This window comes from Astyanax mexicanus, chromosome 1 (assembly GCF_023375975.1).
Source record: "Astyanax mexicanus isolate ESR-SI-001 chromosome 1, AstMex3_surface, whole genome shotgun sequence".
In the NCBI taxonomy this organism is placed as follows: domain Eukaryota; kingdom Metazoa; phylum Chordata; class Actinopteri; order Characiformes; family Acestrorhamphidae; genus Astyanax; species Astyanax mexicanus.
Genome location: NC_064408.1, coordinates 37909912 through 37922068, shown reverse-complemented (window position 1 = coordinate 37922068; position 12157 = coordinate 37909912). Strand labels below are relative to the sequence as shown.

Genomic DNA, 12157 nt, shown 5'->3' with positions numbered 1-12157 from the left:
ATCACTGTGTTCATCTGATATATTTAGCTGAAATTGCTGATCTGAACAGCCAATGATTTATAAAGGAAAATCATAAAAAATATCAGGGGTGCCCAAACTTTTTATACTACTGTACATAATACATATATGGGAAATTATTATTTTTGGTTAATATCTAATATTCCATCTCCTCTAATTGGCTAGGAGCATTATCACTGATGCATAATTGCATAATGTCTCCTTTTATATCCTGCCTCTTGCTTTGACTGGGTAGCAGCATCTGACCTTCTGTTATGATTGGGTAATGGTATCCTGCCCCTTTTTATAATTGTCTAATGGCATAATGCCTCCTGCTGGCTAACAGTCTCCTGCCTCTTGTTTTGATTGGTTAATAGTATCCTGACTTTTGTTATGATTGGCTAATGGCTTACTGCCCTCTGTCATGACTGGCTAATAGTATCTGGACTCTTGTTATGATTGAGTAATAGGATGCTCTAGTTATGATTGGCTAATACAGTCCGTAGCAGGGGCAGGATAGTATCCATTCGCCGCACAGGGGGCGTGGTCTGTCAGAATACGGCTGGGGAAGAATAAAGCGGGAGTGAATGGGGCTTCACTGGATTATGTTTTTATTGATTCTGTTTAATGTGTTTTTTTATCTTTAGAGAAAAAAGCACGGGGTGCGTTTCCCGCTCTCTTTTTTTGCATAATCCTTTTTTTCTATAGATTTTTTTGCTCGTTATTCGGCGCGTGCCTGTGAGCACCGTGTCCTCCTGGTTGCCTGGTAACGCGCGCGCGCGGCGGTGGGCGCTCCTGACCTTGCGTCCGCGACCGCGCTGCGCGCTCCCGCGCTCAAAAATTGAGCTGGGGAGATCGGGGGTCTTAATTATAAAATAAGAAGATAAAAAAACCGGGGAAAACGCGCGGAGGCGAGGCGGCGCGAGGCGGTGGATCTGATCAGCAGCAGGATGAGATTAAAGATTCAGGACACGCATAGGCGCGAGACCGAGCGCGCGACACACCGGATGTCGGATTCGGCAGGTGAGCCCAAATTATGGCCGTTATTTTTACACCCATCTGCACACGAGCACGCGCGTTTATTAATGCCTTAATAACGAGGGTTAATAACGCGCGCTAATGATCATATTGCACGCGCTTCTGCGATTTAGGGCTTTTACAGCAAATCTCCATTACAGAGAGAAAAAGATGGAGAGAGAGAGAGAGAAAAAGAGAGAGAGAGACAGAGATGGAGAGAAAGAGAGAAATGGAGAGAGAAATGAAGAGAGAGACGTGTAGAGTGAGAGAGAAATATGGAGAGATAGAGAGGCAGAAAGAGATGGAGAGAGACTGAGAGATGGAGAGGGATGGAGAGACAGAGAGACTGAGAGATGGAGAGGGATGGAGAGACAGATAGAGACAGAGAGATTGGGCGAGTGAGAAATATGGAGAGATAGAGAGATGGAAAGAAAGAGGGAGTGTAGAAACAGTGAGATGGGGAGAGTGAGAAAAATATGGAGAAATAGAGATATGGGGAGAGTGAAAGAAATATGGAGAGATAGAGAGATATGGGAAGAATGAGAGAAATATGAAGAGAGAGAGAGATATTAAGAAGATAAAAAATGGAAAGATGAAGGGAGTGGAGATGCAAACAGAGTGAGAGAGAGAGAAAGAGAGAGAGTGAAGAAATGGAAAGAGAAATATGAATATTGGGGGTGTCTCATGAACACCCTTTATTTCCTGTGTGTGTGTGTGTGTGTGTGTGTGTGTCAGAACTGGCAGTTGGGGGAATTATGCTGATGGCAGACAGGCCAAGAGATACAGCACATTCAACAATACGAAAGAAAGGGGGAGAGGGGAAGACAGAGGGAGAGAAAGAGAGGAAAATAGAGAGAGGAAGAGAGAGAGAGCGAGTGAGCACCCTATACTGAAAATGAGCCGCTCACCTGTTGTGCATAAACACACACACACACACATACACACACACAGCGTTACAGAGGCAAACCGTTACAGAGAAGAAGCCCCGCGTTCCTCCGAGTTGTCATGGTGATGTAGCCATCTGTTGGTTTGGTGTGTTTGATGTGCTCACGACTGAATGTGTGAATATGTATGAATGTGTGTGGCAGATGTGTGTGTGCGCGAGCATTAACGATTGACCCTTGAATGTATTTTTTTTTATTTGTGTAGCCTCAGTATTTGCAAGAGAAGCTGTGTGTGTGAGTGTGTGTGTGTGTGTGCGCCTGCGCGGATTCTCCTCCGCATAGTTTATCATCCGCCACTGCGCTACGGAGGAGGAAACACGAGCACATTGGTATTCACGACTCGTACTGTAGTCTCTCGATCCACCGTCACACACATTTACACACACACACACACACTTCCCCCTTCTGAATGTGGACCTTCACACACACATTAAAGGGGGACTTCAGCTCTGTGTGACCCGGTGTGTGTCCTCTGTTCCTGTAGTGAGCCGTCAGTCATCACTGGTGACAACTTCACCCCATTTACCTGAACTTACATACACCTCTCAGCTCCACACACACACACACACACACACCAGCAGCAGCGGCGGCGGCTGTCAGTGGGCACATACTGAAAGCTGAGAACTGCCTGTTGACTTCTAAGTGTGTGCGTGTGGAGTATACATGAGTGTTAGTTAGATGTCTTACTTTAGTCTCTGTTTGCATTACGCTGTCTGCACTACATCGCTACAAATTAATAGTAACTGAGCATGATATAGCTTACTTTACACTAACATTCTGATATGTTGCTTTTTCAACTTTTTTTACGAGAATACAATAATTTGAACATTCAAATTCAGTGCATCCTGTACAAATGTAGTGTGTACTGTAAAAGTAATTCTGTTGTGTACATTTAACAGTATTGCCTGTGATGTATAGATTGTATAGATTGTATTATATTGTCTGTACTGTAAAATGCACAGAGATTATTAGTAACTATTACTATATCTCTATTTACTAAGTGTATAGAGATAAAGATTGTGATTCATAAAGTATAGATATAGTTTTAGTGTATGGTGTATGGCTATAGCATACGATTGTGGTGTAAAGTGTAAGAGGATATACGGTATTGCATGGACATAACATAAGATAATGTGTAAATAATAATTTATACATTGAAAAGTTTATAGTACAGCAGTATAGTTTATGGGTGTATGGCTATAGTTGTTTCGAATAGTGTATGGATGTAGCATAAAGGTGTAGAGTAGGGCAGTGTATTGGCATTATGATAAATTGTGCAAGTGTTGCAGTGTATAATGTATAGATATAGTGTAAAAGTATATTACACATTATATGTATATAGTGTAAATTGGCACACACATTGAATAGTCTATTCATACAAAGTTACGCCCACGTTTAACTTTTAGCTTTGTTTGAAGAGTCAGATTAAAGCTGAAGGGGAAAGAGAGAGACTGAAAGTGAGTGTGGGAGTGAGTGTGTGGAACTTCAAGGTTAAACTATGAAATATTGAAGCAGCCTTGAAAGCTGCAGGATGTTGGAACTGAAGCACATTGCGAATGATGTAAGAGGTCAGTTGTAATGATTACTCAGGGCTCACCAGTGCACTGATATTACTGTAGATCTTCCAGAACTGTCTATAGTATCTTCTCTAATGCAGTACAGAACAGAACAAACCAGCTGATGGACTGAGACTAGTAGTACACATACCTTATGGGGTCTCTTCTTCTCTCCATCTTCTCAGAAGTGTATTCTGAGTAAAATGACACAACAGGTAGGGTCAGGTATCAAAAAAACGAAAGTCAGAATTAAAGTGATAGATTTACACCACCAATTAGTACTGGATCTACAAGGCTAATTGGCTAATCTAGCTAACAAATGGGAACCTATCCACAATTAGAAAATAAGCTATAAGGCTAACGTAGCTAAAACCTTTGAAAACTTATATCCCATCAATTTCTACTAAACATAAGAGTCTAATGCTTACAATCAGAACTGAAACCACAAGATCGATGTACCTAATGTAAGCTTAGACCCAATTAATTAGCACTGGACCTAGAGAGTTAAAGTTGTTACTAGGTAATAGAAGCTCATAACCCACCAGTTTGCACTGGAGCTTCATAGCTAATGTAGCAAGAAGTGGTGCTTCAGAACCGGACAGATCAGCACCATGGACAGCGGGATACACTCAGTACAGAGTAATTGCTGGTTTATCACATTAAAACAGAATTGCTCAATAAATATCTTCAAGCATGATTTTCCAATGAGCTTTGTTACCAATATAATAGCCCCCATAGCATGTTTTCCTTTCATATTTTTCATTCTAGGGCACCTTTGAACCAAACCTGGACCATGCATAAATGGAACCATAATAGAGAACTTTTTAAACACTTAAACAGCCCATTTCATTTCAACTACTGCTCAAATATTACTACTTAAGAACTTTGTAGGCCTTTGAGCAAAAACTGCAGGTTTAAAATTCTGTCACTGCATTTCAATAGGAGTTAGGTTAGTACTCTACTGCATCATGAAGGATTCCACTCACCCTGCACACTCACTTTTTGTCCTGCTCCCCTCACACAGGAGGCTGCGGAGCATCAAGTGTAAAACAAGCAGACTGAGAAACAGCTTCATTCCAGAAGCTGTAAGACTTTATGTGAATTTATGTGAGGATTTGATTGCAGTCAGTGACAAGAGTGTTAGTAAGGTCAGGATCTTAGATGAGCACTACTTCATCTCATCTCCAACTTCCCAACACATTCCAAAAGGATTGAATGGAGCCCCGTCATTCTAGAGAACACAGTTCCACTGCTACACAGCTAAACACTGTGAGCTTTATACCCTACTAGACCACACCTAACATTAGGCATGGTGCCAACAGGTCGAGAGTCCTTTTCTATTGGCAAATATTACCTATAGGGATCAGACAAGCTGTGTGTTCATGTGCATCTGTTTATCTGTATCAATAATGGGTGCAACTTAGTAGCTGGTTGCATTTATTACAAGAGGTGTCTGGCATTGTGTTCATGAATTCATCAGTCTCTAATGGTAGCAAAGCATCCATATCCTTAGATCACTCTACCTTCATCAATTTGAAAAGCAATGTTGGGTAAGAGGGTCCATGTCGGCTTTTTGTTTAATTAAGACAAGTATTTTAAAATGGGGTCTGCTATTCTGTTCTGCTATGGATCCTATTCTCACCAAGCATTTTCTAGTGGTTGAGTCATTACCACTGACCTCAGCAAAGGCAGTTCTTTGAATGTTGTTTTTGGGATCTTTGTGACGTTCTGAATGAGTTTTATTACATAACGATAATGAAAATGTCAGGTCACCTGTTCATGAGCTGAAGCTGAAGCTGTGAGATCATCCATTCTGATGTGCATTGAAATTCTTTTTTTACGTACACCCATATACATTTAAAGAGTATGCTTTTGTCATCTACGTACATTCACACAACTGTGAACAATTCTAACTCTGTAGGTTTCTCTATAACTGAGCTGTGTTCACATCTTAACTATTTCATTATGCTGTGAATTTTGTAAAATTGGTAGTCTCCCTTTAAGCATACCCATAACACACTCTCTCTCTCTCTCTCTCTCTCTCTTACACACACACACACACACACACACACACACACAAGATCGTTTCTGCTTCTACAGTCAACCACAAAACCTCATTCTACTGAACCTGTCATCTGGAATCAATATGTGTGTGTTCATATGGTCTGTGGTGTGTGCTCAGTCCACTGGCTCTTGCTTTAACCTCGCTGTCTACCGTGGTCTAGTTAAAGCACCCAATCAGAAAGAGCTTAAACAGCACTAAACCTCAGCAGCACACAGAACACACAGAACGCATCAATGTAACACATTATACACTGAAATAGCAGGACAGCTAAAGGAACAATTCAGCCCAAAACCTTACAGGGTTCATACACTTACTAATATATTTCCATGATTTTGTTTCTGAACTTTTCCATGCCTTTAAGGAATAATGACCATATGATTTTTTAATTATCAGTGCAGACATGGACAATAAAACCAAAAATCAACTAAAACTATCATCAAAATTGATTACAATAGGTCTAAAATAAATCAGATAAAATGTTGACACACAATCTTAAAAAATAATATGTGTGTCAGGTTCTGAGAGCTCCATTGTGTAGGCTTAAATTACTGAATTAACTCTGAGCTGACAATGTGTTAGCTCAAAATACATTTTCTCCATCGATAAACTGAATCACAAAGATTGTAGACCAAATTTCCATGACTTTCTGAGTATTTTTATTTTTCCAAAACATATCCAGGCCTGGAAATTGCTATTTTCAAATTCCATGACTTTTCCAGGCTTTTTATGACTGTACGAACCCTGAACTTATTACATGTCTTAACAAAAAGAAAGCTATGTTGGAACATGGCTGTGTAAATGAGTGGGGCTAAAATGCTGTAAACTGAATAAGAGCTGATAAATTGCTGGAGACTGAGTGGGTGGAATTTAACTGTTGCAGATGGAATAGGTGGAGGCCTGTAATTGAAATGGGCATGGCTAAACTGCTGTAAATTTAATGAGGCTAATCTGGTGAAGGCTAAATGTGCTGGCTAAAAGTTATGTTAATAGAATAGGAACTGGCAAACTGCTGTAGGCTGAATGTGCATGTCTAAACTGATGTAGGCTGAGAAGGTGAGGCAAATCTGCTTTAAAATGAATGTATAAATCGCTGGAACAAATATGTTGTATTCCAATTGGGTGGAACTACACTGCTGTAGACTGTAGGGATGGGGCTAAACTGCTATAGGTAAAATGGGTGGGGCTAAACTGCTGTAGGCTGAATGGGTGGGACTAAACTGCTGTAAACTCTATGTGCATTGCAGACCTGCTGTAAACGGAATGAGTGGGGCTAAATTGCTGAAGGCTGAATATGTAGGTACAAACACTATGGTACAGATTGGAGCCATTAAATTTAAAAGTGCACATTTTTGTGAGCCAAGCACTCCAAAGATTTTAATTTAGGATAACTAGAACGAGGTAACAGCCATACCTTCCTCATGGTAGACATGGGTTTAATTTACTGTCTGGGTACATCATGCTACACCAGTGACTGTCCTTGTGCAAAATGATTTAGAAGATGCAGGGAACTGGTTCTGTCACCTTTTTCTCTGCTCATAACCTTTAAAGGGAAGTCTCACACACACACACACACACACACACAAACCTCCTTCACCCTGTTCCTCCTCATTCACACCCTACACACATATACAGATACTCCAGTGTGTGTGTTGTGACTCTCTGTCCTACAGATTCTGTCCTACAGATTCTGATGCCTCAGCATAAACACAATCCTATTACTCTCTATACATACACACACAGCCACCCCAACAAACCCCTAAACCACTTTTCTCATTTGTTTCTGATTTTTTACTACTTTAATAATGATATAATAATGTAGATCTTTAGTAGATATAGATCTGATCTCCTGCCTCTATGTTCCGGTGCGAGTTGGCACTTCTGCTGTGTTTCTGTTTGTTTTGACCAGAGACTGTAAAAAATATGGACGCCGTGTAGCTGTTCCCATTCATTCAATGAAAATGAAGCCAAAATCTTCCGCCATGTTGGCGATCCTGATACCTGAGTCTGCGCAGTAGAGACCAGAGGAGGGAAAAATACTGTGGAGAGACAGCCTACTCATTTAACTAAACCCGCCCCTGAGGGCTGCCTCGCGGTCACAGACTGCAGAGCGGAGCGGAGCAGAGCTGACGGTCTGTTATTGGTCCCGCCCATAACCAGCCCTTTTACAATAACCACACCTTTTTTGGATAGAGCTGAATAACGTTTTAAAAAACGAATTTAGTGGGGATATAAAAAATTGACAATATAAACAGAGGTTACACTAGCTGTTGCATTTAAATAATGGAGGTAGAATTACAGTATATTATAAAAAAACGTGATTGAAAGTTGTCTGTTTTGCCATTGAAACCTATGGGATGGGTGGGGTTACACAGCTTTCTGAAACCAAACAGCAGGGGGCGCCCGACCTGTGGTGGCTTCACTTTTGAGAGACGATGCTCTGTCCAGCTATACACAGTCTATGGTTTTGACAAAGACAAAAACATAAGTTTTATCTTCAAAGCAGTAACTGAGAAATTACTCTTACATGTTATAAAAATATTTTATTCACTTATATTTGGTAAAAATAAAAATAGACTGCAGACAGCAAAAAAACATTATATGCTGCACAATGATCCTGATTAGACCATTGTGGTGCTGGGGGAGCAAAGTTGACCATATTCTGTTTTTTATAAGAGGACACAAGAAACACACAGTCATTCACAGTGGCTAAACTAAGTTGTAGGACCATAGCAATCTTTAAAATATGCAACTATATTAATACACTAATATATGCTCATTTAACAAGACCAATAAGTACACTTAATAGCCTCTGTGGCCAAAACAGAACTAAAAATCTCCTTTTAGTTTATTATTTTACAGACCACAAAATCAAAAAAGAATTATCAGAAAAATTCTTCTGCTATTTCTCTCTTTCTCTCTTAAGCAGTGCGACCAGGGCTTGTGGTACATGATAGTACATATATGGTACATATATAAGTTATTCTAGTGGAAACAGGGATTTAAAGTGAAATTGGTTAAACTTTCTTTATACTATTCTAGAAGAATATATATATCTTTACAAAATGTCTGTTGTTGTTTTAACTCAACAGCAAAATAAACATACACCTCTTTTTAGTGCTCATGTGTGTGTGTGTGTGTGTGAACAGTGAGTGTAGAGCAAACTGTAATCTTTACAGCATAACAGAATAATAATTTAAACTTTTTTTATATGCATCAGTAGTAATAAGTAGCACAGTCCTCAGAATAAGTGAACCGTAAGTTTGGCCAACTCAGCGGTAGAAAAACCTCTGGAGTAGGGCTTATTTTCCAGTCAAATTCAATATATGGACAGTATTAGGACACCTGCTCATTCTTTGTTTTGTTCAAATTTAAGGGTTTATCTTGCTTTTGTGGGAGTTAATGCCTCTACTGTATAGGGAAGGATCTTGAAGTTTCTTCTTTACAGGGGCTAGACAAACTGACTAGCATCTGTGTCAGTAAGGGGTCCAACACTATGTAAAAATATGGATGCAAATATTATAAGAGGTGTCCACAAACATTTGGACATATGCTGTAATATATACTGTAAATTAACTCTTAACAAGCTCCCATGATCAAGGCTATAATAATGGTCATGATGTAGAGTATCTTCTTTTAATACTGTGTTGGTCAACATAAATGTGAGCACACAGGGCTTTGGGTGGTCCTAATCACTGCCACTATGATTGGGAGATCCCTGGTTCGAATCTCGGTCATGCAGCTTGCCATTAGCTGCCGGAGCCCTGAAGAAGCACAAATCGCCTTACTCTCTCTGAGTGGGTAGATGGCGCTCTCTCCCAACATCACTCCAAAGGGTGATGTCGATCAGCACAAGGCGTTTGTGAGCTGATGGATAGGAATCGAGTTGCTGCGCTTTTCTCTGATCATGCTGACTACTCTGTAATGCTACATCAGCAGCAGTTTGAAAAAATTGGCTGTACATGTGCTGGAAGAGGCATGTGTTAGTCTTTACCCTCCTTGTGTTAAGGCATCACTAGTGATAGGGGATATAGGCTGGCTGGCAGCCAAATGGGTAGGACAATGACCAGTTAAATTCGGAGAAAATAGGGGGAAATTAGAAATAAAATAAAATAAAAAATGTGATCATATAGCCAGAAACAGCGAACTGTCAGATTATGGAATATAGCTTGGTGGCTTTCTTGTAGGCAAATCTGCTCTGAAGTTAAGCTGTTGTGGGCTGCTCTAGAGTGTTTTCTCTGCAGGCAGTTTCTTTACTTTCCCTCAGGCTAATTACACTTACAATTTAAATATGTGAACAACACACACACACACACACACACACACACACACACACACACACACACACACTCACAACAAACACATGCTCAGCCTCCTGCTCCACATCCGTACTGCTAAAGTGTTAAAGCTTGTTAAAGCTTATTCCAATTGGGAGCTACAAGGCTAATGTAGCTAAAGGACCATGCTCCACCAGCTAGCATGATGATAACTGCAACAAACTTGTCTTAACACAACCCTTCAACCTTGTTTCCACCATGAAGGTGATACCTAAACTACCAAAGAACATCTCTAGAAGAAGAAAATGAACACCGATTAAATGTCTCTAGGATAACATTCTCTTACAACCTTTGTACTATAAGATGGCTACTAGAACTGTATTACACTTACTGTAAAACAAATATAAATACAATGCATTTTTCACAATAAAAGACGCACTTAATATCCCTTAATTTTCCCAAAAATTAACAGTGCAGCTTATATTCCGATGCACCTTATGTATAAAGTTTACGATTTGGTTGTAAGGAGCAGTAAAGCCACTTCGGTGAAGTACAGCGTTACAAAGGAGTTTCAGTGAAGTTTCTCCAGCTCCAAGGCTGGAGCAGTACTAGCATTAGCTATTAACTGTAGTGCTAGCTCTTTTGCCGTTCACAGGTGAGTATATCAGACTATAGCCTGCGTGTTTACAGTGTTAAAAAAAGTTACGTGGGACGAATCACTAGCTGATAGCGCTCTGGGTTACTGGAACACTCAGGGTTTCTCAGTGTAGCGCTGCCGGGTGGCATTTACTGGCGCTAACCGCTGCTGACTACGGCTAACACTGCTGCTAACCTCTTTTTAAAATACTGGAAATCTAAGCTTACTGTAAGTAAACGTTAGCACTTTATTCAAATAAACGTTTTTAATTTTTGGGGGAAACCAAATATGCTTGAGTCAAATATGCTTGAGCATGTAGAGTCATGCTACAACAGCCAGCACCTGTGGGGGCGCTAGACCTGTGGTGGATTTACTTTTTAGAGACATTGTGTTCATGCTTTTCTAGTCGCTGATTTGTATAACTGTCACTGAGAAAAACTGCAGTTGTATCACTGCCTAAAAACTGTCTGTAAAACTGAACTTGTAAATACTGAAACACACCACTAGCATCACTATTAATGTATACTTAAAAGGTATACTAATAAAGCACACAAATAAACCACAATAAATATGCTAAAATGTAGGGCTTATACTTATAATGAGACTGAGCGTATACATTACAATACAGGTGTTGAACAAGTGTGCTAGTTTCACTACTAATGCAGTATTAGCATCATTGCTAGTGCTAGTGCACACTCTATGGAACTGAACTGATAAGCCAGTACAAACACGGAAACCACTGTAGTGCAGCAAGCACTGATGCCAGAGCTGGCTTTCAGCATTTTCACAGCTGGCTTATCAGTTCAGTCTCATAGAGGCTTTCCAGCTTCTGTACTAAATTTTTAATAAAGTATATGAAGGGCAATCATCACTTTAACTTCATTTCGCTCATTAATTTTACAGCAGTGTAGAGACGTGTCAGCTGTAGAATTTGTGTTGCGTTATTTATGGATGACACAGCCGTCAGTTCAGCAACGGCAAGCTGCCAAACTCATTCAGGTCTGAACCATCTGAGCAGAAACATGTGGAGAGGAATGGAGCTCAAGCAAAAATAAAATGAACTGGGGCAATCTGTCTTTTCCTTCTAACCTCAAAGTCATTTTCCACATGAGTAAAGACTGTAGGACTGATCCTAGCATGAAGAGCAGTCATGCTAGTGTTCTGTTTTTTTTTTTACAAGTCTGAAGAACTATTACTAATATCAATACTGATTTTGAGGAGCTAAATATTCAATAAACAAGAATATAAGTCAGTATAGTTTATAGGCTCAAAATTCAGTTTGGGGGGATTTCAAGCCAACTGTTTATTTGCTTTTGTTTGAAACAGTTAAAAGCTGTAGTCATTTTCTGAGCAATATACAAGATGAATGTGCACCTAGTGTGCTTCCTAGTGCAATTGCTGTATTCACACCTGCCCAAATGAAACGCACCAAGGGTGAAAAAACCTGGACAAAAAAATAAAATAAAAAGTGTATGTGTGTTATCATGTTTAGTCACAGAAATGCCATCATTTTAAACATGCATATTGCAGATGCCCCTAAATCCTGCATTTTTATCTCCACTCCATCCCCACTACCCTGCTTTGGTGACTTGACAGTAAAATGATTTTCTATTACAGCATTAATAACCTATAAAAAGAGGGGTTCCAGTTCTTCCCCCAAAAATGTT

The 12157-nt window shown here is 39.9% G+C and overlaps 1 protein-coding gene across 1 annotated transcript in view; it reads left to right on the top strand.

Moving 5' to 3' along the window:
- The first annotated feature begins 543 nt into the window (after positions 1-543).
- nlgn3b (neuroligin 3b) overlaps positions 544-12157 on the top strand; it is a 41421-nt gene continuing 29807 nt past the window's right edge. The window contains exon 1 of the mRNA XM_007235842.4: positions 544-1020. The gene's annotated coding sequence lies outside the window, so the exon portion shown is untranslated. The remainder of the gene's footprint in view (positions 1021-12157) is intronic.